This window comes from Bactrocera latifrons, unplaced genomic scaffold, assembly GCF_001853355.1.
Source record: "Bactrocera latifrons isolate USDA-ARS-PBARC rearing strain unplaced genomic scaffold, ASM185335v1 scaffold_202, whole genome shotgun sequence".
Classification (NCBI taxonomy): domain Eukaryota; kingdom Metazoa; phylum Arthropoda; class Insecta; order Diptera; family Tephritidae; genus Bactrocera; species Bactrocera latifrons.
Window position 1 is genome coordinate 224,549 of NW_017535542.1, and position 26,419 is coordinate 250,967.

A 26,419-nucleotide genomic window follows, 5' to 3' on the forward strand; every position below is an offset into this window, starting at 1 on the left:
ACTTGCACTGGCAGCTGCCATTGTCATTTGCCCTGACGAGCCTTACTGTTACTTTCTATTTATACTGTTGGTCACCAGTCGTCGCTGTGACGGTTGTGTTCGTTTCACCATCACACATATTCTTATTCTGACTGTGAGCACGCATCTATGTGCAGACTGATTATGTGTAGGTCTTCTAAATTTTTGTAATTTTGTATTTTACTCTGTTTGCATTACCGTTATCTCATTTGTAATATTTACTATTTTGGCAATCTTATTCTCTTCGCGTTTCTAGCTTTGCGCTCTCTGCGCGCCTGCTACTCGTATTCGTTCTTATTTAGCTTGCCTGAAAATCAATTTACGACTTGTCACTTCATTTAAGAATTAAGCACATTGAAGGGTTTATGAGTTTGTCAAAGTTTGGTGTAACGCAAATGGTCGCGTGTGAGTTTATGGTCTGCTCGTAAGTAGTTCTGTTTATCTTGATAATTTGCTAAGAGCTCTGTGCTGCAAATATGCTATTGTTGCCAAGTATGGTCAGATACTTTGGTATTTAATTGGACAGCGTAGCGAATTCGATACTCGTAAAAATGGCACTTACTTCATCGTAGCAAAAGCTCGATCAGTTAAGTGAAGGGTGTGCACTTCATATTCCAGTTTCGGATATGAAGTGATTAAGTTGTTTGTTTTGAAATCGCAAATACCTTTATTAAACTATTACTGGATTAAACAGATAGTTACCTAAAGCGAAGATAGTTACGTAGGAAAGAGCTTAGAAAATGGGTGGGACTTTAGTACACAACTTTTTACCATTGAAACTAGTGAAGCTCTTAGACATTCGTAGTCGATCTAAATCTTTTAAGTCTCCATTTGGCTGATATTTATTAACGTGATCTCAGAAATGTTAACAAAGATTCAGCCTAACTTTTAACTAAAATACAGACGTTGAACAATCGATATTTAGGAAACAGGGTGTTATCTAAGAAACCATACAAATTTTAAGAAACTACCGGGTTTTATAAAATGCATGCTATAATTTCTAAGTGTCGTTTCGGAAATGAAGATATCGCTGCCAATCAGGCAAATGTTGCTGAAGATCACAATTTGTCGATTCCAAGACGTTCTCAAGAATTGGGACTGTCTCAAAGCACAAGCTGGCGGATTTTGAAAATGGATTGGGCTTGCATCCTTTCCAAATTGTTCTGATTCAAGAACTGAAGCCATTGAATCATCGTAAACGTCGTGAAGTTGCTGGATCTGCGAACAACTTAAGAACGATAACGATTTTTTTAAGAATATCATCCTCTCTGATGAGGCGCACTTTCATCTAAGTTTGTACAAACATAAACCTCAATTGAGAGTTTGGTGTGGTTTTTGGTATGTTGGAATCATCGGTCCGAATTTATTTCGTAATGAAGCTGGGGACACTGTTACTGTCAGTGGAGAGCAGTATGGATCGATGATACGATGATCGATGACTTTTTATGGCTGTAATTGGAAGAAATGGATCTTGCCAACATTTGGTTCCAACAAGGAGAGACTACGTGCCACACAGCAGGTGCAACAATCGATTTATTGCAGGGAAGGTTTAGAGAATATATTGAGAAGGAAACAATGTCCGAAATAAATGAAATTGATGTCAATATTGCCTTTCTGTAATCATGGTATTATATTACAGATTTTGGCTTGATGAATGACTATTTTGCATTCTCTGTTTGGCAAATGATCATTTGTTGAATAAAACAAAGGAAAACAGTTAACTTCGTCAGAAGAAAAGCTTTAATATCCTCCTTATAGGAATGAGTGAGTTTAATTAACTCTAAAAGGGACCTGCTAACGGAAAACATTTTCTAGTTGCTATGTTGCCAAACTTTGTGAAAATATATGATAAATTTCAAAAGGTTTTTTATATAAGATCTTGATTTTGATCGACCAGTTTGTATGAAAGCTGTATCTTATATAGATAGTTATATTAGAGTTTAGATATCGTCGGTCATGTTGGGTGTTACATTGTATGTGCTTTATTTAACCCAATTAAGGGTATAAGAAATGGCGGCATAAGCCTCAGTTGATGCAAATGACCAATCGGGCCAATAAATGTTATCATTAAGAACGCTTCAATCGTCCATTATGGCATATATGCTGTGTATTTATTGTGTTTCTCAAAAGCCTATTTGAAGTATGAAGGCAGTTAAACCCTCTAAATCTCTCCAACCGCCAGCAGCTATTTTGATCAAAAGGCTGGAAGAGATGTTAGCTCCAATATTTTGGTGTATAGTTTACCATACACCAGTTTTTCTCCTTACCTACGACATTCCGTCGCTACAAAACTTGTTGAACTTGGACTCGTCAGAGAAGATTACTTTTTGCCAATCAACTTCATTCTAGCTTTGGTTCTTCATAGCTTATTACCGGAGACGTTGTTGAAGCATTGTCTTAGTGAAAAGTGGTTTTTTTACGAAAAAATGGAGCCTCTTTTCTATAGTTCTTACACTGATTTCGGTTTTCTTCTATGATCTCTATCCTGATATTTTCGCTATAAGTGCTACCTGGCTACTTGTCCGGATTTTAATTTCCACCACTGTATGCAAATAATTACTTATGACTATCGACTGTCTTTGACTTTATTAAAATTATTTATAGTACGTTTGATTTTTGACAGTTGACTTGTTTCTTATTGAGCTGACCTCTTATTGATTCAACTCATGTCTAGGCTATCGATGACCTACTGATTTTTGATTACTTTATGTTCCCTTTTGACTACTGTCTGTCATTTGTTTACTATTGCATTGTTTGCTTAACAATGATTATTGACTACATATCATTAGTGCCCACTTAATATTGACTATTCGGTAGGGAGTTACCCACTTCTGCCGTTCTGTCATTGTATTGACAATACAAATTATTATTTATTAAATTCTAAACCATACTTATTACAGGCTATTGAAAATTGAATATTAATTATTGACGATTGAATTCCACTATTCTATTATTGAGTAAACTATTTTCAATTAATTATTGGTGATTCAGTTTTGAAGAGCCATTAGAATATTGCTATTCACTTCGAGACAGCGTCGAAATATTAAATATACTATACTATATATGCATGTGTATGTACTTAAACATGAATAATAGTGCTGCGTCGATGTGTCAAAAGGACTGCAGAGAAATATCTATAAATATAGATGTACGAACATATATGTATGTATGTACTGAACAGTGGTAAACCAAGAATGTAATTTTATTTCCGTATTCTTTTGAAAATGTTAGGCAAAATGGAAAAGTGAAGTAATCAAAGGAAATGTGCATGTTTACTTCCTGTTATCAAGTTCTTGTAATTATAGTTAAGTGCTAATGTCTGTTTTCCTTCCGATTCCGTTTCCGCCCACGCATTGCTGCAAATGGTTCTATGAGAACAAGTAATATTTCCGTAAACGTGTAATCCGTTTCACAATTTTCTTGCCAAAGTTGGCGTTTTTTAGTGTGAAGAAGGCTTACAGTTCTTATGTGATCAATGCTTTGCATGCCTTAAGAGATACACGGAGAATATTTTCAATTCAGGAAAAGCACAATAGTTAGGAAAGCCGCTGTGTGGGAAACACGAGACTGAAGTAAGCAATTTTTTACATTTTCCATTACTTGCTTGAGCTCTCTGGCAATAGTCGCTGATTTCAACATAATCATCATGTTTGGTTTTCAGAATACATTTAAATATAAATGGAAAACTTTTTTAAGTAACAATAGCTTCACGAAGTTTACATAATACAATATCCGAAGAAATTGCAGATCGAATCACTACAACCTATAGCTGCTATAAAAAATGACCGTTTAAATACGTATGCTAGTAATAATACGCCGAATGTTCTCTTCCAAAGCGTTGCTCGCTTCATGGTTAGCATAGCAAAGTGGTCCACATCAAGGTCTTCGAACTCAGACAAGAAAAATACATTAATAGCGTTTCTCATTGACTGCAACATTATGGTTGGTTTCGTTTTTGAACACATTTTAAATTTTTCTTGCGAAAATCGGGATATTTGGTCATATGTTCCGAACAACTATCAAGCGCATCGAATGCTCGGTGAATGGTCCTAAAATTCCCGCAACATTTGACGCGCTTGATATTTGTTCGGCTTCAATTCATGCACGGGTTGGATTGGAGGAGCACACAAACAAACATCTTTCCGCAAAATCTTCCAGAAAGTTAATCAGCCCAGCTTCGGTTGTAGCTAGCGATCGCGGACGGATGTTTTGCTCTAACGCAGAGGCTCTGGTACGTATTTTGCTTTATTCACTAGAGTAAACGTGTTGCGAAATTGTTCCATGGTTGCTCGACTTACCGACTCCGCTTGGTGATCCTTGGACGTAGCGTATTTTTAAGCAATCTGAACGAATTTCTATCGCTGTTCCGAAGTAAGTCTGTTTTTTATGAAATTCGAAATCAAATTAGTGGTAAATCAAGTACAGGAGTAGATTGAAGAAGAATAGGCAGTTGCCTTGTTTGAAACATCATGTGGTATCGAACGGCTCAGAGAGGTCCGTGCCGATCCTGACGAAGCTCTTGGTATTGCTCAACGTCAGTTTACACAGCCGTATTAGTTTTGCGGGGGTACAAAATTCAGACATTGCGGCATAAAGGTAGCGCCTTTTCGTGCTGTCAAAAGCAGTTTTCAAATCGACAAAGAAGTGGTGTTTGTCGAGAATTTTTTCACGTATCTTTTCCAAGATTTGGCGCTTGGTGAATATCTGGTCGGTTGTTGATTTGCCACGTCTAAAGCCACACTGATAAAGTCCAAACATTTTGTTGACGGTAGGCTTTAATCTTTCACACAATACGCTCGATAGAATCTTATATGCGATATTGAGGAGGCTTAACCCACGATAGTTGGTGCAGATTGTGGGATCTCCCTTTTAGTGGATCGGACAGAGCACAGTTAAATTCCAATCGTTGGTTATGAATAGTTCGACGGGCAATCCATCGGCCTCCGCCACTTTTTTGTTCTTCAGGCGGGTAATTGCTATTCGAACTTCTCCCTGGTCGGGCAATGGCACGTCTGTTCCATCGTCATCAATGGACTGGAGAAGTATTCCCTCCATAGTTTAAGTATGCTCTGGGCATCGGTGACTAGATCACCTTTTGGAGGTTCTGCAAGTGTATGTTCCGGTCTTGAAATCTTCTGTAAGCCGCCGCATTTTTTCGTAGAATTTTCGAGCATTACCCCTGTCGGCCAGCTTATCAAGCTCTTCGTACTCTGTTTTCAAAAGCGTCTCGCTTCCCTCTTCAACTCTCGGTATCTACCCCATCCCGTACGTGTTGTGGTCGATCGTAACGTTGCGAGGTATTCAGTCTGTTTTCTCTCCGCTGCGACGCGGCACTTCTCGTCTCTTTCGAGGCTGTTGGTAATTTTTAACTGGTAGTGTTTATTACGTGGCTGGTCCCAAACTCAGCGCACACCCTATGTAGGGTTTGTCATTTTAGCTCGCCTTCAAACGGATGTTCTTAGGCTACCCAAAAGATGCATGGTCAAAGACCGGAACTCATGAGCTGCTCGAGCCATGTGTAAAATAATAGTTTCTGGCCACTCCCAAGTGAATGGCGAACAGAGAACTTTCCTTACTTGCGTGAACTTCTACACATGACTTCATCTTCCGGGACACTATTTATGTTCTTTAAATTCGTTTCATGTGCTTTAAACGAAAATGGTTCTGTAAAATAAAAACTAAAGCACATTTCTTTAAATGCTTAGGGTTAAAGCAGTGCTTAGGGGGACCAACAGTCAAGTACAAGTAAGCACTTAAAAATGCAACAATAATCCATTTAAATATATATACACATTCATATTATAATATATGTATGTATGTATATGTATGAAATATTATGTAAGCGCTGTATTTTGCTGTGACAACAATTTCTTTGCAACGAAATGCAAAAACAAAAGTTCTTTATATTTGTGTGGAGAAGTGATATATTTGTAAGAGCGTGCAGAATCGCAGACATAACGCCTACACGAATGCCTGCTGGCCAAGAACAACCGCTATGGTGTGCACAACAACTGCTCATAACTACAGAATAGTCACACGGGCACATGTATGTTGGGCTGTGTGTAATTACGGCGCTTGCATGTCGTTGACAGGCTGGGGTGTCAAGTACCATTAGCAGTGGCGACTAACAAAAAATAAATAACAACAAATTACACTGGAACTAAAAATAAAATCGAGCACAAACATACTCACACACAGTTGGGCAACTCACAGTTGCATTTAAACAAACGCACATATGCATGCACATAACGGTGCAATTGAAACTTAGCCTTCGGCGCTGAAGTAAAGGTTGAGAACCACCGTCATATTGAAATGGTGCGATGCGCATATAATATATGTATGTGTATGAAGAGTCTATGCAGTGGAAAAGCCAGACACACTCTTCCTGTTGAATAATATAACAGTACATATACAGTTTCTCATACATGTTTGTTGTTTTTTACAAGTCCGAATATTGCCTCGAGCTGCTGCGAGATGTGCTGTAGCAACATAGTAGACACCATCATCGCAATCCTCTGCTGTGTTCTCGCATAATTTGCAGATATTGTTGGCTTGCAAGTGTTCATACGGCATTGAGGCAACATTTCTAAGGTAATTCATGCGATAAACAAAGTATTTCCACGCCATTGTTTGTGCTTAATATTCTGCGTAGAATGTTTTGAAAGTTTGCTAGTAACTTGACTTGATAATTAAGATAGTGATAGGATAGCACAATTGATAGATATTTTGCAACACTTCATTGCTTTTAAGGTTTTACTAGTCTAACGGCTTTATTCGACACGTATTTGAATGTACTTTCTGCACTCTTGCAACGTGTTGGTACATAGTATCATTAAGGTATTTTCCTGCCTTTGATTAAAGAGTATGAAATGTTCGGTTACACCCAAATATAGCTCTTCCTTACTGGTTGTGACATGATTTGTCCTTTGCTTCGAAATATACCTCAGTTTCGGCGATCACCCAATCATTCGATAAAAATTTTTCCCAAGGAGCATTCTTTTGAGATCTAAGAACAGAAGATCTGGAGAATTTCATGAAATTTTGCCATCGGTTTCACTGACTTGTGACACGGTGCATTGTCTTGAAGAAACAGCTTTTCTTTTTGTTTTTTTTTAATGCTGCCGTTTTTCGGCGTTTTCGTCTTTCGAACGATCCAATAATGCTACGAAATAGTCGCTTTTGATTATCTCTCATTTTTCAAGGTAATCCAATAAAAAGTACTCTATCGATTGGACTTCGGAGTGGAATTATGGACTCATGCTTCATTCATTGTCACATATGGATGCAAAAACTCGGGTTCTTTATGCTTGAGTATCTCCAAACATTGCTCTAAATCTTCAACCTGTCGCTGTTTTTGGTCAAAAGTGCGTTCGCGTGGCACCAGCGTTGCACAGAGCTTTCTCAGACCATAAGGATCCGGAATGATATGATGTATACATTCAGTTGATATCACTAGGGTGCCTGCTATCACAAAAAACTTCACTTTACGGTCATGCAATTTGTTTTGTGGACTTGTTTGATGTTTTCGTCGATAACAATATCTTTTGGTCATCCACTCAACGTCTTCGGTAGTCGTTTCACCACGTCTCAACTTAGTATATCAATGCCTAACGGTTGTTTTACCTAGGGCTGTATCCAAAAAGTCGTTAAAAAGTCAAGTTTTTGCTCCATCTGTATTTTTTCCTATCAAAAACTAAACACTTTGCAATAACTAAAGTTACATCACTAAAAATGATATAATTCACTAATTGATGGTCCGACAGCTGCCACATTTATACAAGTGCTTTTTAAAGGTTAGGGCTGACCAATAATCACAGGGATTTAATTGTTTTAGGGAAGCTTATGTGCCAGCCAGATTGTGATAGTGAGACGAATTGAAATCCGAGTTAATGTCCGTCATCCGTCCATCCATTCATCTTAATGAAACTTGATATAGCATACCATGCCTTTATACAATAAGAAAGTTTGTATTGAAATAGCCTTATGGAACTATGTGAGCCTATAATTTAATAAAATGTAAGATTAGATTTTGTAACCTATTCACGATTGCGTCGAACAATGAATTTGAATCCATGCGCAATATTATTTTATTATAAAGTTTTGCTAACGCTTCAGATTTTGATAGTTGAACTTAGCGCTTCCTTAATAGTTAAATCCGGCTGTTGGCTAAGTGATGACCAAAATGTCAGTCACAGTCATGTTAGAATGTGAAGTCGCAAGCAAGTCTTTTGACTTCAGAGCTCAAAACTAAAGCGCGTAGTTTAAAGCATCAATTCAGTTGAAATTTATCCTTGTGTATATTTCGAGCTTGCATCGTTACTCAGTACACAATTACAACTATTAGATTCTTTTGCTTTTAAAATTTGCTGGCAACTCTAATCAGCGCTTTAAATCTTTAATATATTTTAATCTCACTCAAATTTTGCCTCGTCATTACCATGTTAAATAGCGTGATATGTATCTGTACATGTGTATATAATGAATTAATCTAATGCCGCCTGCAATGCTCTTCATCCGTACTTGAAGCTTCACAATAAATACAATCGCTCGCATCAGCATTCAAATTTCAAAGAACATTGAAATTTCTCACAATCAACAAAAATTCGCAGAAACATTTCTCTTATATATTATTTATAAAGCATCATGTGTATACACACGTATGTATTATACATATATATGTATTCAGGCACATAAGCTCGTCGCGGCTTGGCTGTCATTGCTTGGCATTACTTGTAGTGGCTGTCTGGCTAGGAGCGAAAGTGCGCCTGCCCGCCGGCATTCTTATTTTCTGCTGAATGTTGACATGAACCGAACGAACGCCGTGTTTACCGAGGCGACGTCTCCTCAAGCGAGACTGCTGCATTTGCTGAGCATTTACGTGGTTTTCATTTAATGTTTACTCTACATTTCCGATTTTTTCTGGCGAATTTAATTTTTGTTTGCACGGCACAGATATACGCTGTGTCACAAAATAAATATGGTATGTGGGTTCGATTGTATACACATATAGTATGTATGTGTGGGTGTGTGTAATTTTTATTACAATTTGATACAGCTGTTGGTTTCAGAAATAATTTTGCTGGCGCCTGCATACAATCAATGCTTTACAAGTAAATGTATAGTGACACCCACGCATGATTATATCTATTTATTTGAATACACATAATATATTTGTATATGTACATATATCTAAAACAACAATTATGTATGTGTAAAATGTTGTTGCTGTTGTTGGGAAAAGGCACTTAATTTTATGATTTTATGGCAAATGCACTCGTTGTGCGCTGAATTCTTATTCTCATGAACGTCTGGATGCTGTTCAGCTGCTGTCGCTTGAAAAGCATATTCTTACATATAAAACTTATATGTACAAATATAATATTTGGATTTTTTACATTCATATTTGCAAACTTATGCAAATTTGCACACCACTCCATCACACGTGTTGACCTGCTATGCCAACCTAAATTAAAATTATAATATTTTTGCATATTTTTATTTTTGGCGGCAATATATTTACAGATGTGAGTTATATATGTATATCTGTGTATAAAATCGTACTTTCAGTAAGTGGGCGTTTGATGTAGGCAGTGTGAACGGACCTCTGGATCTTTTGGTCGAATAAAATTGCACTGTACGGTTTGTTCACATACATTAGGGTGAGCTTAAAAAGCTGATAAAGAAGTTATAAATGAAATGAACGTGTACGCAAAAAAAAAAAAAAAAAAACATTTCAGCAGGGCAAGATTTGAAGCACACAAAGTGCTTATATTTAAAATTCGGTGAATATTCAAAGTTTTTACTACAAAGAACAGGTGAAAAGTTTTGTGTACTTTAGAAAACATTTTTTTACATTACGCCTTCTTGTAGAGTATACGATTTTCTTCAAGAGCTACTCCTATATACCAGGTGTGATCTAAATTAAACAGGACCCCCTGGTGGCGCCAACTATATGTCCACTGGTGCGTAAGAATCTGCTATCTGCATCGATTGTCCAGTGAGAATTTCATGATGCTTCATTGATTGGAATTGAAGTTATTATGTTTTAAGTGTTAGTATTTAGTTTATGTTATCGGAGCGAAAATGAGCTTCGAACAAAAAGTCAACATTAAGTCTTGCCTTAGATTTGGGAAAACTTTTACCAAAACGTTTCAATTGATGAAACAAGTTGATGGCGATGATATGGACATAAAGGACAATAAACATGTGGGCCAATCACCGGAAATTCCATCAAAACTGTGCTTGAGTTCATCAAAAATCAGCCGAAATCATCATTGAATTCATGAAGATAGAATTGAACATATCTAGAACATCGATTTATCATATTTTGCCCTAACATTTGGGCTTACGAAAGATGTGTGCACGGTTTGTTCCGCACAAATTGACTGACGAATCCAACTCAGACAACCAGTTTTTGGTTATTTATATTTGTGGGCTTGTTAGGCGGTTGCAAATGCTTTCGTTGAAATAATATTTTGACGGAATTTCGTATATTTCAGTAGCTAAACGTCAAATCTATTTGTTCTAGTCGACAGTTAAAGTCGGATAGGTGATTAATGTTCCCACCTTCCATCGACTTAAAGGCAGCACATCTATTTATTCTGCTATTGACCATTTCAAAAGCAGTTGTTTTCTAAATGTTTAAGCCAGACTTTCATTACATCAAAAGTTTCCGATTTTGGTGACTTTACCGCACTGAAAATAAATTATTTTACTTCAAAATAAATTCTGTTTGATATTTCTGCGTTAACCGAAATTACGCTTAGATCACCACAGAGGTGCACCATTACTCTGTATCGCTCCAAGTATTTGTTTATAGATAAGTAATTTAATTTCGATGGATACCACTGGTTCGCTAACAAATGACCAATTAATATTCTTAAGTCGCATTTCTCTCAGAATAGAATACTAGTCTCTTTATTTAACGCGGAAGCAGTGGTCTGATAAATATGATTTTATGATATAATCATGTTTCGTTAAAATCAATTTTCAATTTCAAAAGCAAACTTTATCGGACGCTTTTGCAAAACACGTAAGAGCACAATTTTATTTCCTCAAAACGTTTTTTTTAATATGTGTAATTCTGTGGATTTAATCAATTGTGGAATTGGTTAACTCGAAACCCAAACTAATGCGTTGGAATTATTGCTTTTCGTTCTATGATTTTATTAAGACATTTTATGAGATTTTTCTAAGGGGTCACATGGGTTTACGCGTTTCAAAGTATCAATTATTATCTTATTAAATTCTACAATAGCTCTAGAACATTGTCCTAAATTTTCCCATTGATCCGAGTAATAGTTTCGAAGATACAGCCATGAGAACTTGTGCGCTCGAGACTAGCTAAGCTAACTGTGTTTTAAACGCGAACCTTGGATTTTATGTATGTTTCACACAAAATGCTCAATTACAAATTAAAATTAGTTACGATACCACGAAGAGGTTGCGTTCGTTTTGGCATCATCATATATTGCTATATATGGTGCTGTTACACGCTGGATGAACTCTGTTGAGTGGCAAGAGAGAGGTTTTCTTTTTTCTTTGGATGGTGTATGGTGGCTACACCAGATCAGATTCAGGAAATCATTTCTGCGAATATTCCCGATCCAGTATTATTCGAATCGGTGAAAACCAATATGATTCATGGACCTTGCGAACATTACAATTCTTTTCGGTTTGTAGGTCTGACAATAAATGCGCGAAACACTATCCACATGCTTTTCTTTCGGAAACAAAAACTGGAAATGAATTAAAAAGAGTGAATATCGAAGTTGACAACACATGTATCGTACTATATTCACCACTATTGTCTAATTCACATTCAAAACTCATATCAACTTCGCTTCAACTTCGCAAACGCAGTTTGATGAAATCGATCAAATACGTCATCAAAGAAAGCAACATGGCGGTTATTGATCTTGAGCGATACGGTTGATACGTGAACTGCAATGAAGCGCTTTGTAGGATATTTACTTTTACAATTCATGAACGTTTTCCGACTGTTGTGCGTCTCGCAGTTAATTTGGAGAATGGCCAAAGARTGCATTTCAACCCAGAGAATACAGTGGAAAACCACCAGCAACAAAATTTACCTTAACGAATTCTTCCTCAATTTGCGTCTGTTATTAGTTTGCGAGAAAATTGTTCAATTCGGAAATGCTTTGATATAATACATGGAATACATCGTCGAAGAAATAGTTACATAGAAAGGAAGGCAAACCAGTAGATTGATATCCACGTGTATTCTCAACTAATGCACTAGGACAAATTTACACATTCCACCCGAAAAAACCACGAATGCTTTTAACATCGGTTGATATTGACTAATGTATGTACGTGGTTAAACTTAATTTGAGTTACTGCATAGTGTGCATGGAACCCGACTGATTGTGACGCAGCTATCGAATACAAAGGCAGAATGCTTAATTCTACGAATTCCTTTGAGGTCCAACGATTCGCCAATTCAGTTCAAACCTATTCCGTTTCCAGTGAAAACGCAGCAGATGACAATCAACCGGACACAAGGATCGTCGCATAGCGTGTGGCACAAATTTGGAAATGCTATGTTTTTCACACCGCCAGATATACGTGATGTGCTCACGAGTTGGAAAGCCATATTTTCTGTACAGAACAGAAACCAAAACATATTTTTTATCAAGCTGCGTTACATTGAAAACAATTTAGAAAAATCGCAAATAAATGATTTTCAACACAATATAAATTCAACATTCTTCTCATTTCAAAACACATAATTTTATGCAGGACAACGGCTGCGGCGTCAGCTGGTAACGTATATTTGTTACAATAAAAAATTCTCATAAAATATTTCATTTTTTATGTTTTTATGTTTATTTGTCAAAATTCTAATACCATATTTAATTTTTTATTTTTTTTACTTTTCCTATTGGAGGAAGCTGTTTTAGAATCCCGGCTGTAATCAGGTCGTTTTGTTTTTACAAAACTTTTATTACCTCACTTTGCACATGGTTTGTGCAATTTGAGATTTCTTCGCTTTTTTGGCTGGAAATAGTAGGAAAATCTACGTGTCTTTTATAAAGGGAGAGTATTTTGGCTAAATAAACCGAAAATACTTTTGTTTTTCTTTAGTTATCACTGGCCCAACTAACAGCACTTATTTCAATGGGAAATTCCTGAGTTTTTGGTGTTTGTAATCTTTTAAGTTTTTCCAAGGAGAGTAATCGGGATTTCTTCCATTGGTTTTCGTTTTTGAACCTCTTAGATTTCCGATTAAGATCTTTAGAAACTTTATTTAAATATATAGATTTATCAGCTGGACATGAGCTTAATGCCGTAGATTTCGCTTAATTTTATTATTTCTCTTATATCACGGTGATGTTGCGAGTTTACAGCAACTTTCCGATGTACTTTTCCGAGCTAAGTGTTGCATACTTGTTGTAAAATGTAAAAGTTTAGATCCAAATTGGTTTGTATTTAATAAAGAGTCATATTTTCTCAAAAGACTTGCTTTTGCCCATTTTTTGACATTTCAATATCTGTTTTTGCAGTTGAAAAATAGTCACTCCGCTATACTTGTTGCGTTTAGTCTATTCTCTCTCGCTTATTGAATATTAAACCGGAGGAAAGTATTATTTATGGACATGTGAAACACTTTCATTATTGGAAAATATACGAATGGTAATATTTAGTATTAATTTATTCCTTTATAAAACTCAAAAACTCTTTCAAGAACATTAGATGAAATTGTATATTTTTGTTGAAATTGACATGCATTGCAATTGGCCAATAATATTTCTGCAGACACTTAGCTTTCGGCCAGGTAAAAGCTAGATAAGCCCACCAGATATGAATTTTTAAACGTTTTTTTTTCACTTTTTGTGTGCTTTGTTTACTTCTATCCTTAGAGATAAGAGTAAAGCAAGTTATTTTCCATTTCAATTTAATACTATTATAATGCGATATCTCTCCTACTTTGCAGATAAAATATGTCGTTTCGATCATTTGCACGAAGGTGAGTAATAAACGTTGATTATTTGTTGCTTTCAATATATTCGCTGCTTTCTTTCCGAATTTTGCGGTGGTAGCGCCGCCAGTCACGTGCTCAGAAATTGAGCTGTCTGATATGCTCGTATTGGCAGGCGGTGCAATCAGTCAATTGCTGCACATATCGGCTGATTGGTCTGGCCGTTGAACGCAGCCGACCCGTATGCCCTTATAACGCATTACTCTTGTGTGCGCTCTGCTGGACGTAATTATTTGATATGGGTGTTTATATGGCTATGAACATGTGTTTCTTATTGGCTTCGTGCGCTTAGCTTTGATTCTTTTCATTTCGGTTTATTTTGTGTTTGTGGTGCTGAGATTGCATGAACTGCTTTATTTTTGGCAAACAATAAATTTAATTTGACATTGGTTTGCTTTTATGGCGCAAATTTATTGCAGACAGGTAAGCATAACGGTAGCAAAAGAGGGAACGAATCCAGCCGGAGATCGTTTGTGTATCCTGGCTTTATTTGACATCTTCTATATTGCAAATGATTAAGGCTTTAAGTTTAAATGGCAGTTTGTTTATTTTGAATATTCACTGAGAAGAGTTATTCTAGTTGTGGTGTGATATGTTTATTTTTGAACATTTGTCTCACGATTAGATAAGGTATAAACATAGTTCTTCGTATATATATACAAATTTATATTAGTTTACTAAGCTACTAAAAGGAAAATCATGTGACACATCAAGTTTCGTTCACCTTACGTCGATACTGGAGTAAAAAATATGTTCATATCTCTTTCTCTCTTAATTGATGCAGCTTATATACCGGTAAGCCTTTTTATGCAGAGTGCTCTTTATGCTCCCATACGAAAACTGAGGAAAACGATTCACCAAAACTTTTAAAGGTTAGCTAGCGATCCGATGAAAACACTGTTAGTGAAATGTCTCAAAGCTCTCCTTGTTGATGGGAAGTTTTCACGTTCCACCAACTGCAGACTTGAAGACGGCGCGCCCTCCGTCGACATCATAGGCGATTTCGGTGCCGCCAGCCTTTTTCAAACTGCCAGTTCAGAGTGACGTCGGGTGCATGGGTCCGATTATTGTCGTGATCTAACGGTGACCGACCCTTAAACTAGTTGGTGAAGCACAACAAGTGGGTCCTCCCACATACAGACTTAAGAAATAAGTGCGTGACTGGGTCTATACTCACTCACTATACTCTCCATCCAGTATGCTCGTACTTTGGTATACCTCCTACAGGTTCGTATTCAGTTCCATTCTCGGTTTGGCACTCATCTACAGAACCTATATAAAAGTGTGTGTTCAAGGATCTAGGGACCTACTCGTCGCATACAACTCAGAGCTTTTAATTATCCAACAGCTCCGGCGGACCTTAAAGCGTATGAGTGCAATGGAGTAGGTCCAATAGAGCATAACCCCATACCTATTCTGTTACTACGGAGACAAACTGCTTCCGGGTGTACCAGTTTTGTTACTTTCTGAGAGGTATCTGTGCTTTGCGTACTGTGCATCTTCCGATACCGAAGCCTTTAAATGACCTAATTTTAGCAAGGGCTCCCATCTACCGCTAAAATGACGCAACCGTCGTTTCTCTTTACGCTTTGGCGTCAATTGCAGAGTACATACTTGCACCTTATCTATTCAGCTCTGCAGCTCGAGTTACTTTCTCCAGGAGTAGATTGACAAAATCCGGCGAGGGGAGTCTGCTTATCTGAAGCCTCATTTGGCTGCGAACGGTGTGGAGAAGTTCATCCCGCTCCTGACGGTGCTTCTGGAATTGCTCAACATCAGCTTACACAGCCATGTTAGATTTTCGGGGATACCAAGTTCAGACATAACTGTATTATGTATGTTTAATTGTCTATATAAAGGTTTGTTGTTTATAAACAATTAAAGTATTAGATACAAATATTCATAAATATTAATAAAAAAATATTCATTTCCGCTTTTGTTTAATAAATTTCACTGTCATAAATTTTAAATTTTCTATTTTCCATATTTCCCAACGAACGCAATCGCCTAGTCACTGTTGGGCGTGTGTGTTGGCGCGAGCGAAAAAAATCATATTTATAAATAAAGACAAATTTCCGCTACACTCTAATCCACTTTGCTGCCAAATTCGATATTATCTCCGCCAAATTTACTACTACATACTCCATACACACACATGCATAGAAAGCCACACACATACGCGCATACAAATATCACCATGCGCCGCCTGGATATGAGCGCGCGTGACCACAACAATAAATTGTGCAAATTTAAATCAACAAATGGATTTAATTTCATTTGCACAACAAATGCTTGTGGTTATGGCTTGCGAATGTCACTATAACTTTGTACGCAAATATTCGGCACAACGCGCACTCACATACACACTTGCAAGCGTATATGGAATTTGCGTGCTATTTGAAATGTTTGCTGATGTGGAAAGTGATTATATTAATCTAATATTTACAGTAATTGAAAATAAATCAACTGGAGTTGCAGTTGCCGCACAAAGCAAATGGGTTATTTACATAGGCTTGCATGTACTATGTATTAATGTATTATAATTGTAGCTTTGCCAAATAGAGCTATATTTGAACAAACAATTGTAATACCAAAATGGCGGCGGGATTTATACTTTTGTAAGCAATTGCAGCCGTGACTGAAGATTAGCGCGGACTTGTGCTTGATACTGTTGTACACTTTTCGAATTAAAAACACAATACATAAAGTTTTTAACCCATGATATATTTTAACAATACAAGCAGAGTTCATTGAGTCACGTTCAACAGTCATTTCGGTTGCAACTTAGCAAAAATTGTTACTATTGCAAGAAGATGGGAACCGAAATGAACTACATGTATTTATCATTGAGTCTGAATTAGAAGAATAGACTAGTATCTACACCCAAAAAGAGTAAATTAAGCTTTTCATGAAGCTCGTAATGCCCTGGAGGACCCATCGAATGTAATATGTAGAGGGGCGGACAAAAGTCTGCATACATCGTCCGTATTCTTTGATGGGAAAGTACAAAAACTTTTCACAAGAATGTGTTGATACAGTTTTATTCTAATCTTTTTGTTTTTTTTTTTAACAATAAACTTAAAAAATCCATTACTTAATATAAAACAAGGTATTTATGGAAGGAAAACCAATGGCATCTTTAACTGCTTGAAGACGCCGTGGCATTGATTCGATGACGATGGAGCAGACGTTCCATTGCCCGACCAGGAAGAAGTTCGAATAGCAATTACCCGCCTGAAGAACAACAAAGCGGCGGAGGCCGATGGATTGCCGGCCGAGCTATTCAAACACTGCGACGATGAACTGATAAGAAGAACTATATCAGCTTCTTTGTAAAATATGGAAAGCATGCCAAACGATTGGAGCTTACATAAGTGTGCTCTACCCACACAATCTGTGCCAACTACCGTGGGACAAGCCTCCTCAACATCGCGTATAAGGTTATATCGAATGTATTGTGTGAAAGATTAAGGTCCACCCTAAACAAACTGTTTCGACCTTATCAGTGTGGCTTTAGGCCTGCAAAATCAACAACTGATTAGATATTTACCATGCGTTGAATTTTGGAAAGCACCCGTGAAAAGAGAATCGACACACACCACCACGTCGATTTCGAAGCTCCTTTCCACAGCACGAAAAGGAGCTGCCTCTATGCCGCGATGTCTGAATTTGCTATCACCGCAAAATTAAAACAGCTGTGTCAGCTGACGTTGAGCAACACCAAAAGCTCCGTCAGAATCGGGAAGGACCTCTCCAAGCCGTTCGATACAAAACGAGGTTTTAGACAAGGCGATTCCCTTTTTTGAAAATAATTCTAGCCGTTGAACTAAATATAGAAGGTACCATCTTCTATAAGAGTTTACACCTGCTGGCGTATGCCGATGATATTGGTATCATTAGTCACTTATCATTCCTGCTATATGGTGCAAAGGTTTAGACGATGACAACAACTGATGAGTCGAAGTTGCAAATTTTCGAGAGAAGGTCCTCCGAAAGATATATGGCCCGGTTGGCCACCGCGAATATCGCATTCAATGGAACGATGAGCGACATTGATATCTTAACAAATGGCTACGATTGAAAAACTATATCTTATAAGTCTTACAAGCTGCACTATTCAAATCATGATGTTTTGTGGAAACTTCAGCATTTGTGAAGGCTAGACCATCCTTACCATAATCAGGTTTAACGTTTTCTTTCTTCAATTAATAATGCCTATATTCAAAAGACATATTCGAATATACTCGATATATCAAACTTACACAATTCGCTACAGCGGGATCTCCACCTGGTTCAAATACTTATGTAGCTTATAAGATTCTATCACAAAACACTTAATAAAATTACCATAATAAGCATGTGCAATTTAATTACCACAAATAATAACAGAACTTTTCCAATAAACAATGCCATTTGGGAGTATCTGTACTGCAACCTGGGCGTATACGCGACATTTAATGACTTAATAATTAAGCGAGTACTGGATGCTACGAGTTTAATGCGCTTATTTTCTTTATTAGTTAGCCGACAAAATAGCCATACAACAATAATTTAAGCTAACGGCAAATTATATGAAACGCTCTAATTTATCACCATGTAATTGTAACAAGATAATTATCTCTACTGCTACCCGTGCCATATTAATGATATGCAAGCTATTAATTTTTCATGCCGCATAATATTTAAGACAATAACTATAACAGCGCCGCATTAAGCAGACGCGGTGCTAGGTCTTAGCTGCTCGGACGTCAGTGCGGATTACGCAATTCTTTAGGTTTTCGATCAAGTGTCAGGGCTGCATATAATTATGTACGTTAGAATATATATATATACATTTATTATATATTTGAGCATATGCATTTATGGTGTGTGTTTGTGAGTATGCGCTTCTATTTATTTACTTTCACACAATAAATTAAAATATTTTCCGCACTCCATTCTTCACGGGCAATTTATTGCAGACTCTTCTTGGCCTGTCATGCGGTTGAGCGCACTGCCTCTTTTTCTTCTTCTTCTTCATCTTCTTCATCTTCTTATCCTTTTTGGTTGAGAGCCGCTGCAAAGCAAATGCGATTTCTAATGAAATTGAAGCAATTTGTTGTTGTGTTGTTGTTGTGGCTGCCGCTCTGCCGTTAAGCATTCTATAATTCCAATTTGTCAAATATGAGCTTTAGCAATAAAGGCCCGATAGTTTTAATTTCCAGTGCAAAATTAATTGCTATAATTTATTTACGAGCAGAAAATAATTGAAATTGGCAAACATACATACATATATAGTAAGCCTGGCCTTGAAGACAGTGTATGAGTAAAATAAATGTGCACGTGCAAAGCAATAAATTAAGTCGTGCTCTTCTCATCACAGATTTATTTATTTCCCGCTAAACTTTTTTTAAGCCATATTGATTATTTTGCAATATATACATATATATATATATATATACATAGTTGAATACTTTAAATAAAGCTCAGAGGATTTGTCTATCCAAATGTATCCACAAACTTGTTTATTAATCGGATTTTCCATTTACAATAAAAGTCTTTTATCTTGTCTTCACTTTAAAGCGCAATCCGTAAACAGTCCACTGATGTAAGCAATTGCATTTTGCTTAAAGCTAATCGCATTGAATCGGCCGGGTGAGGAAACGTGACTAATAAAATCTCAGCTTATTGGTTTATTTCTGGCACGCTTGCCAGACATCTAAACCCAAGCGCATACATATGCACTGACATTCTTACAAATAACCACCGCCCACACCTGCTTGTGTTTATGTGCCTACAACTGCCACGTACAATATGCCATAGACCGTATTTAAGTGGAAAATAAAGTTACAATTTATTACATTTAATGCTACAGCAAACCTGAATGCTCGCATCTTAGGTGGAAAGGGGGCTGTTACAGGAAATGAAGTTTGCGATTAGCCCCTCCGACCGGGCTTTATTTTGTGGAATTCTAAAATTTCGTTTGGTCAGAAGTGGTGATGTCAATGTCGATAAAAACTTTATTTTTGAATTAAATTATTGTAATATTACAAAGAATAATAATATTAAGCCAAAGTTAGAAAACCGTTGGCTTCGATTACACTGAAGTTGTAGTATCCTTGACAAGTGCATATTAATGCCAACTTTATGTATAACTACATCTGAAAATAGAAAACGTTTTACCAGTTATTTCTAGCCACGGTGTTCTAAAGAACTTTTAAGTCGAATCAATCCCGGTTAGGTTGGGTTAAGACGTCGATCTTCATGCTGATCTCACTTGGACTGCGCAGAACGCCGGTCCATTGGGTTGCTTAAAACAACTTTATGAGCTCATAAAACCCTTAAAAAGCGCTATAAACCAATTACAAATTCCTGGTTCACAGAAAGTAAGGCTGCCGAAATGTTTCATCTTCAGTCTTGCAAAGGCTGGTCAATGAAGAATAAAATGTCTGTATATTTCGAACTCACCTTTCTCAGAGTAGCTAAATATGGAACAGCGCCTGTTAAGCGCACACTAAGTGCATTGGTCCATTGCTAAAACGAAAATTGCTAATGGAGATCCAACTTTGTTCAATTCCATCGTGAGCGTGGCAAGGGTGCCCCGTCTGGCTAGCTCGTTGTCTTTGCAAAAATAAATAAATCTGAACTTAAATATACTTAAATTAATCGAAATAGTAATTGGTTTGAAATAATGCGAAAATTGATATTGATAGCAATCAAATGTTGCATGAGACTAAGTAAATTAAGCTTGCTATTTTGTACTTCGTTCATAATTATATAAGCTTATAGATAAAATATTCTATTTAATCCATTAGTAGCTTTTGATTTCTGACTTGTATTTTTGGTTTAATTATTGTAAGGTTGATTAGACAATAAGAGGTCTTTATTATGGATCCACAAAATTTATCAGCTCAACTAATTCTTAGCAAACATAAGCCAGATAATATGATAGGGTAAGCGCCACTTTCTATAATCAATCATTTAGTTTGTTTAGTTAGCGAAGAACAATGCGCTAAAAGTAACTGAAACCTTATGTCGATACCTTAGTTTGACACGTAATACAGCCTTTGTTGGGTAGCTGTACTTAAGCCATCATTGGAACCATTGAGCTTCTATTAGGCGCATTAGGTTCTACAATGCTCAATTGACAAATTTAAAGATATTTTCCCTTCATTTTAGTTGGTAAGTTTGTATGACAGCTATGTTCTATAGTTGTCCGATCCGATCAATTTCTTCAGAAATTCTAGTGATGCCTTGGATATTGTGAAATTTTTAAACAGAGGTAATATGATTTCTAAGTGTCGCTTTGGCAAATTTTTATTAAGTTATGATATTCAGTAATGTTTGCAATTTCATCATGGAAAGGTACACACAAAAAAAAAAAAAAAACGATTGAAGCGCTTTTGCCTTTTTACGACGAAATAATCAACCACCTTTGCTCGCTATTCGTCGAAAATTTGAAACATTCGAGGGCACATTTTCTTTACATTTACATTCAAATGCCAATAAGACAAACATCCGCTGGAAGTATTGAAAATATTGCCGCCGTTCAGTCAAGTGTTTCTGGAGACCACAATCCATTACGTTCCCAAGAATTAGGACTGTCTCAAACCACAACCTGGCGGAATTTGAGAGAGGATTTCGGCTTGCAGCCATATAAAATTGTCCTCACACAAGTACTGAAGCCATTGGACCACCGTCAGCTTCGTAAATTCATTAATTTTGCCTTGGCACAATTTGAAAACGATAGCGATTTTTTTTAAGAAAATCATCTTCTCTGATGAGGTAAATGAACAAATCTGTCAAGTCTGGTGCGAAAAAAAATCTACAAGTTAGCCATGACTAACAATTACATTAGTTGACAGTTTGGTACGGTGGAATCTTCGGTCCATACTTCTTTCGAAATGAAACTGGTCACATAATTACTGTCAATATAGAGCGCAATAGATCGATAATAATCAAATTTGTAAGTCCACAATTGGAAGAAATTGATTTTAACAACATCTGGTTGAAACAAGATGGAGCATATTACTCTTGTTGGAAAACCCTATATAATGTGTTTCACACATGGACTTGGGTAGTATCGTTCAGTTTGTGCCATACATGTCCAATATACGTGGTTCCGACAAAAAAGTAGCTTGCTAGAAAATAACGCATCCGAAATTACAGTCCAATATCTCAAAAACTGAAGGACTAGTATAGACACTGACAGACGACATGGTAAAATGTAGTAGTTCTCAGAAAATGTTAGAGTATGGTGAGAGAGTGCCTGGTTGTGAATGTATAAACTGTTGAGAACTGCTGCGTTAGTTTATCCTAAGATTCTTGAGATTGAGTTATCGTTAGTCTACTCATATTAATGTGTTGACCGATTACTGACCGTGCATGCATATCATTGTGACTATATATGCTTCAAATCGAGCTCTCGGTATAGAAAATAACCCGACTCTGCTCGACATGTTGATCATTTATTTATATACTTTCAAGAGTCTCCGAAGAGTACTTTTGGGTGGCACTGTTCAAGATATTAAGATATGATCCCTTATTAGATCGGTTTCAGAAAACCAAATATTTCGACATTTTACATTCTAGAAAAATATTTTTAGTATTTTATTTTATAAACTAATAAAACTATTTTATCAATAAACAAAATACAGCCGAAACACTAATACCATATAAAAACTCATAATTGAATGCAATTTGCACCTCAAAATGGCAATTTCCTAAACAGCGCATATTCTGCCAAATTATTTGAAAAGCAAATGAAGAGATTGACCATATGTAAATTATTGCTTTCCAATTTTTTTTTGTAAACACATGCACTTTATTTTTCACTCTATTGGCTTAATTGGCGGATATGTTCAAAGTATTGCCTCCATCAGCATTTTGTGTATTTTTACTCACTTATTGTAAATAAGAGCTCACCCGCACCAACAAATAGATAAAATAAAGAAAATAAAAACTGATAAACAAATAAAAACTCCTATATTTTTTACTTATTTGTTTACTTCCTGCTAAAAAAGTGTATGTTAAATAAATTAAATTTTTTAAGCGCTTTTGAGTATTTACCAATTTTTATCGCCACTGTATACAAGTGGCTAAATGTTTGCGGTTTTCAGTGGTTTAGCAAATCCGATGGTCAAAGCACCAGTCTTTATAAGTGTAAAAATGAGTAAATATTTATACAGTGAGGTGAAAGTGAATGTAAAACAACACATATTGCATTCAGCTGTGTGAGTTTTTCATTCATTGATTATTTGTAAATAGGTATATTGCTCGTTTGAAAAAGAGATGTTGATTTATTTGAAGCGAACGCACGAATTTTTTGCTTTGACCAATGTTTGTTTACAAGAAGCTTTCATCCAGCATTTTTTATTTAATACCGATTCCAGTTCAAAAAAAAAATATATATATAAATATTTTTTAAGTTTGATTCATAAAATCATTGAAATATAGTGCAATTATAAATAATGTGAAAAAATAATGAGAAAAATTCAAAAGCTTTTTTAAGCACAATTTCTTTTAAATATGCAGTTTTTTCTATTACTCAATTAGTTGATTTTTTCGCAGTTCAAAAATACATGGAGATTACTTTCAATAGCCATTGTACTCATATCAATCGTAGATAGCTGGTAAATTGCTGCGAAAGGCGCTTTCAGGCTCAGAGTTGCACGATATATACATAAATGTGTTCAAATATGAAAAACATAAAACATAAAATTTCGTAGACAACTGAATCGCAATGTTTCATTTCACTCTACAGAGCTCTCTATTAAGCTTACTTTTAGGTAACCACATTACTGCATTATTTCAGGCAAAATTGACTACTATAAGATTCAGAATACTACATTGATCCGCAGTGCCGTCTTTCTTAAGGACGCGCATTCATTCCGACTGCAAAGGTTGCAATACTAGCATTGGACCCGCCCACTGTGTGCTCCAAATTGGACAAGAACTGCCTCTTCTCCGCATCAATATAATCAAGGTACTTCACACTCGTTTAAGGTTCAGTTCATAGGGATAGCGAATTTGCGTATACTTTTTTTCAGTGTGTTCAGTAAGGTTTACCATTTCAGCATGACACATTTCAATTTGGTGCGCCCCTAGAAAATTGTCCAACTTATTACGCAAATTCACGTTCTTGAAAAATTCGTTGAAAAGCCGTTCCACCTTCTCAGAGGAGACCCTTTTTAGTTTAATGACTTCCGCTAAAAACCAAAATATCGCTCTTGGGATTAGTCAAATCCTTGTTTAGTTCAGGAAACGTAATGGCTTCGTATCAAAAATTTATCGTTCGGCGCGGATTGTGGTATGACGGCATTATCGGGTCTTATTTCCTATGAACTGAAGCTGGTAATTTAATCATTATCATTAGCAAGCATTACAACATGATGTTGATTGACTTTCTCCACCCTTAAATGTCCACCAAGATCATGTTATTTAAAGCCTTTAGATAATTTTCTCTGAAGCTACGTTTACGGCAATCATGCAGCAAAGCTCGAATATGACATTCAGCTCACTGTAGGCAATATTCAAGCCGAAATGCTGCACCGAGTCATCGAAAATTGACGTATATGGGTGAAGCTGTGGTAACCATTTGGCCGACGCTAATTCACATCGTAATTGGTATAAACTTTTTTGCCGAAATTAGTGCATTTTGATCGACATATACGGTTTGAGGGCAGGTTCTTAACTGATTGCCTAAACAATACGTATTATGCAAGTATACTCAAAAAAGTGTTTCCACGCAAGAATATATTTTACACAATGATCGATCAGGTAGACTTAAAGTTTGGTAGATCATTTAATACCATATATGTAGGACCGATTTCCAACATTTTCGGTATTTAACTTTATCCAATGTCATATGCTCAGTTAATTTTTTCAGATATCTTACAAAAATTCTCAAATTGAGAATACTCGTATTGTGCCTAGGCATAGTGTAGACTGGATTTAAGTAAGTTTTGACATTACGACATATTATTACCAGAAATAACATGTTTCGCCAGTTCCATTAAGATATCCCTTGGATATACCTTATATACATATATAAGTTGGGTAAAGTCATCCAGAAGTATGAAAACCCTCATACAAGTACTAGGTGTTTGGAAGCTAGGAAATTTTCGATTTTATCCCCTTTTGACACAAGGATAGATTATTATCAGAGAAATGTTATAATCTAATTAACAATTATTTTGGCAATGTTTTACCTTCATATATAAGTGTTGATAGGTCGATTACGACAGTTAGGTGACAGAATCAGATGGAATTTAAATTTGCATTATATGGTAAGTAGACGTGCAAATGTGAGAACCCGTTGATGACAAACCACGTCCAGGACGGATATCAAAATCAACTGATGATCAACACGTCAATAAAATAATGTAATTGGTGCTTGAGAGTCGACGAGTAACAGTCAGAGCTCTTACTGACATCGTTGGAATATCGTAAGGATCAGTGGAAAGCATTTTGAAAGATCATTTGGATCTAAGAAAACTGATAGCATCGAAATCACAAAAGTTTTTCGAAAAACAGCGTCGCGTTAACCGCTGCTAAAAAATGCTTTTCGACTTAGAGTTCTTCATGAAACATATTACTACTGACGATGAGAGTCATGAATCTCTACGATTCGGAAATGGACTGTTTATACTTTCATTTACGCGAAGCTGTTCATAAAAAGAGGCCGAAATTAAGTCCCGACATAGATTCTTAGTAAGTTTTTCGCCCATTTTTTAACTAATATCCACAACCACCCTATTCGCTGGATTCACAAACTTAACCCACCACTCCGGGGAAACCATTTTGAGAAAATGAAATGAAGACATTCAACGTGAATCCGGAAATTGTCTTTAACAACTATTTCGAGGATTGGAAAATATTTTATCACAATTGCATTAGAGCCAAGCGGGATTACTTTGCGGTAGACGACATCGTTTTTTAAGAATCAATTAGAAATTTTAAAATTATAAAGAAAAGTCTTATTATTTTTTGTTCATAGTAGTAAATAGCTTATAATAACTCGGAAAGCAAAAAATTTAAATTGTAATTATATTATTATCAAAGCAGTTAAAGATTTTCTTTACTTTTATCTCTGCGTCTCCATAAGCTTCTTAGCGAAACAGTTGCTTAAGGAAGCTGTTGTTTTGGGATAGCTTGCTTATTAAGAGCGAAAAATAATCAAGAAATGGTAAGATTTACTTCAATAATACATATTTGAAAATGTGGTAAAATATTATTCGGTCCTATACAGAACAGTTTGTTTGTTGAATGCCAAGTGGTTCGCCAAGAAAGGCAATGCATCGTAAATACCCGTTTTGATTATCGTGAAGCTTGTTTTTTCTTATAAGTTTTCATAAAAAAATTGGTTACTTCGTGATCTCTATGGCTACAACCAATCCATTTGACATCACTTTGAACAAA

General features: G+C 36.2%; 1 protein-coding gene across 2 annotated transcripts in view; it reads left to right on the forward strand.

Annotated features, from left to right (window-relative positions):
- Positions 1-26,419, forward strand: part of LOC108968100 (5-hydroxytryptamine receptor 1) — a 184,963-nt gene that overhangs the window by 71,152 nt on the left and 87,392 nt on the right. For both annotated transcript variants that reach the window (XM_018931881.1, XM_018931882.1), the window contains one exon: positions 13,976-14,008. The gene's annotated coding sequence lies outside the window, so the exon portion shown is untranslated. The remainder of the gene's footprint in view (positions 1-13,975; positions 14,009-26,419) is intronic.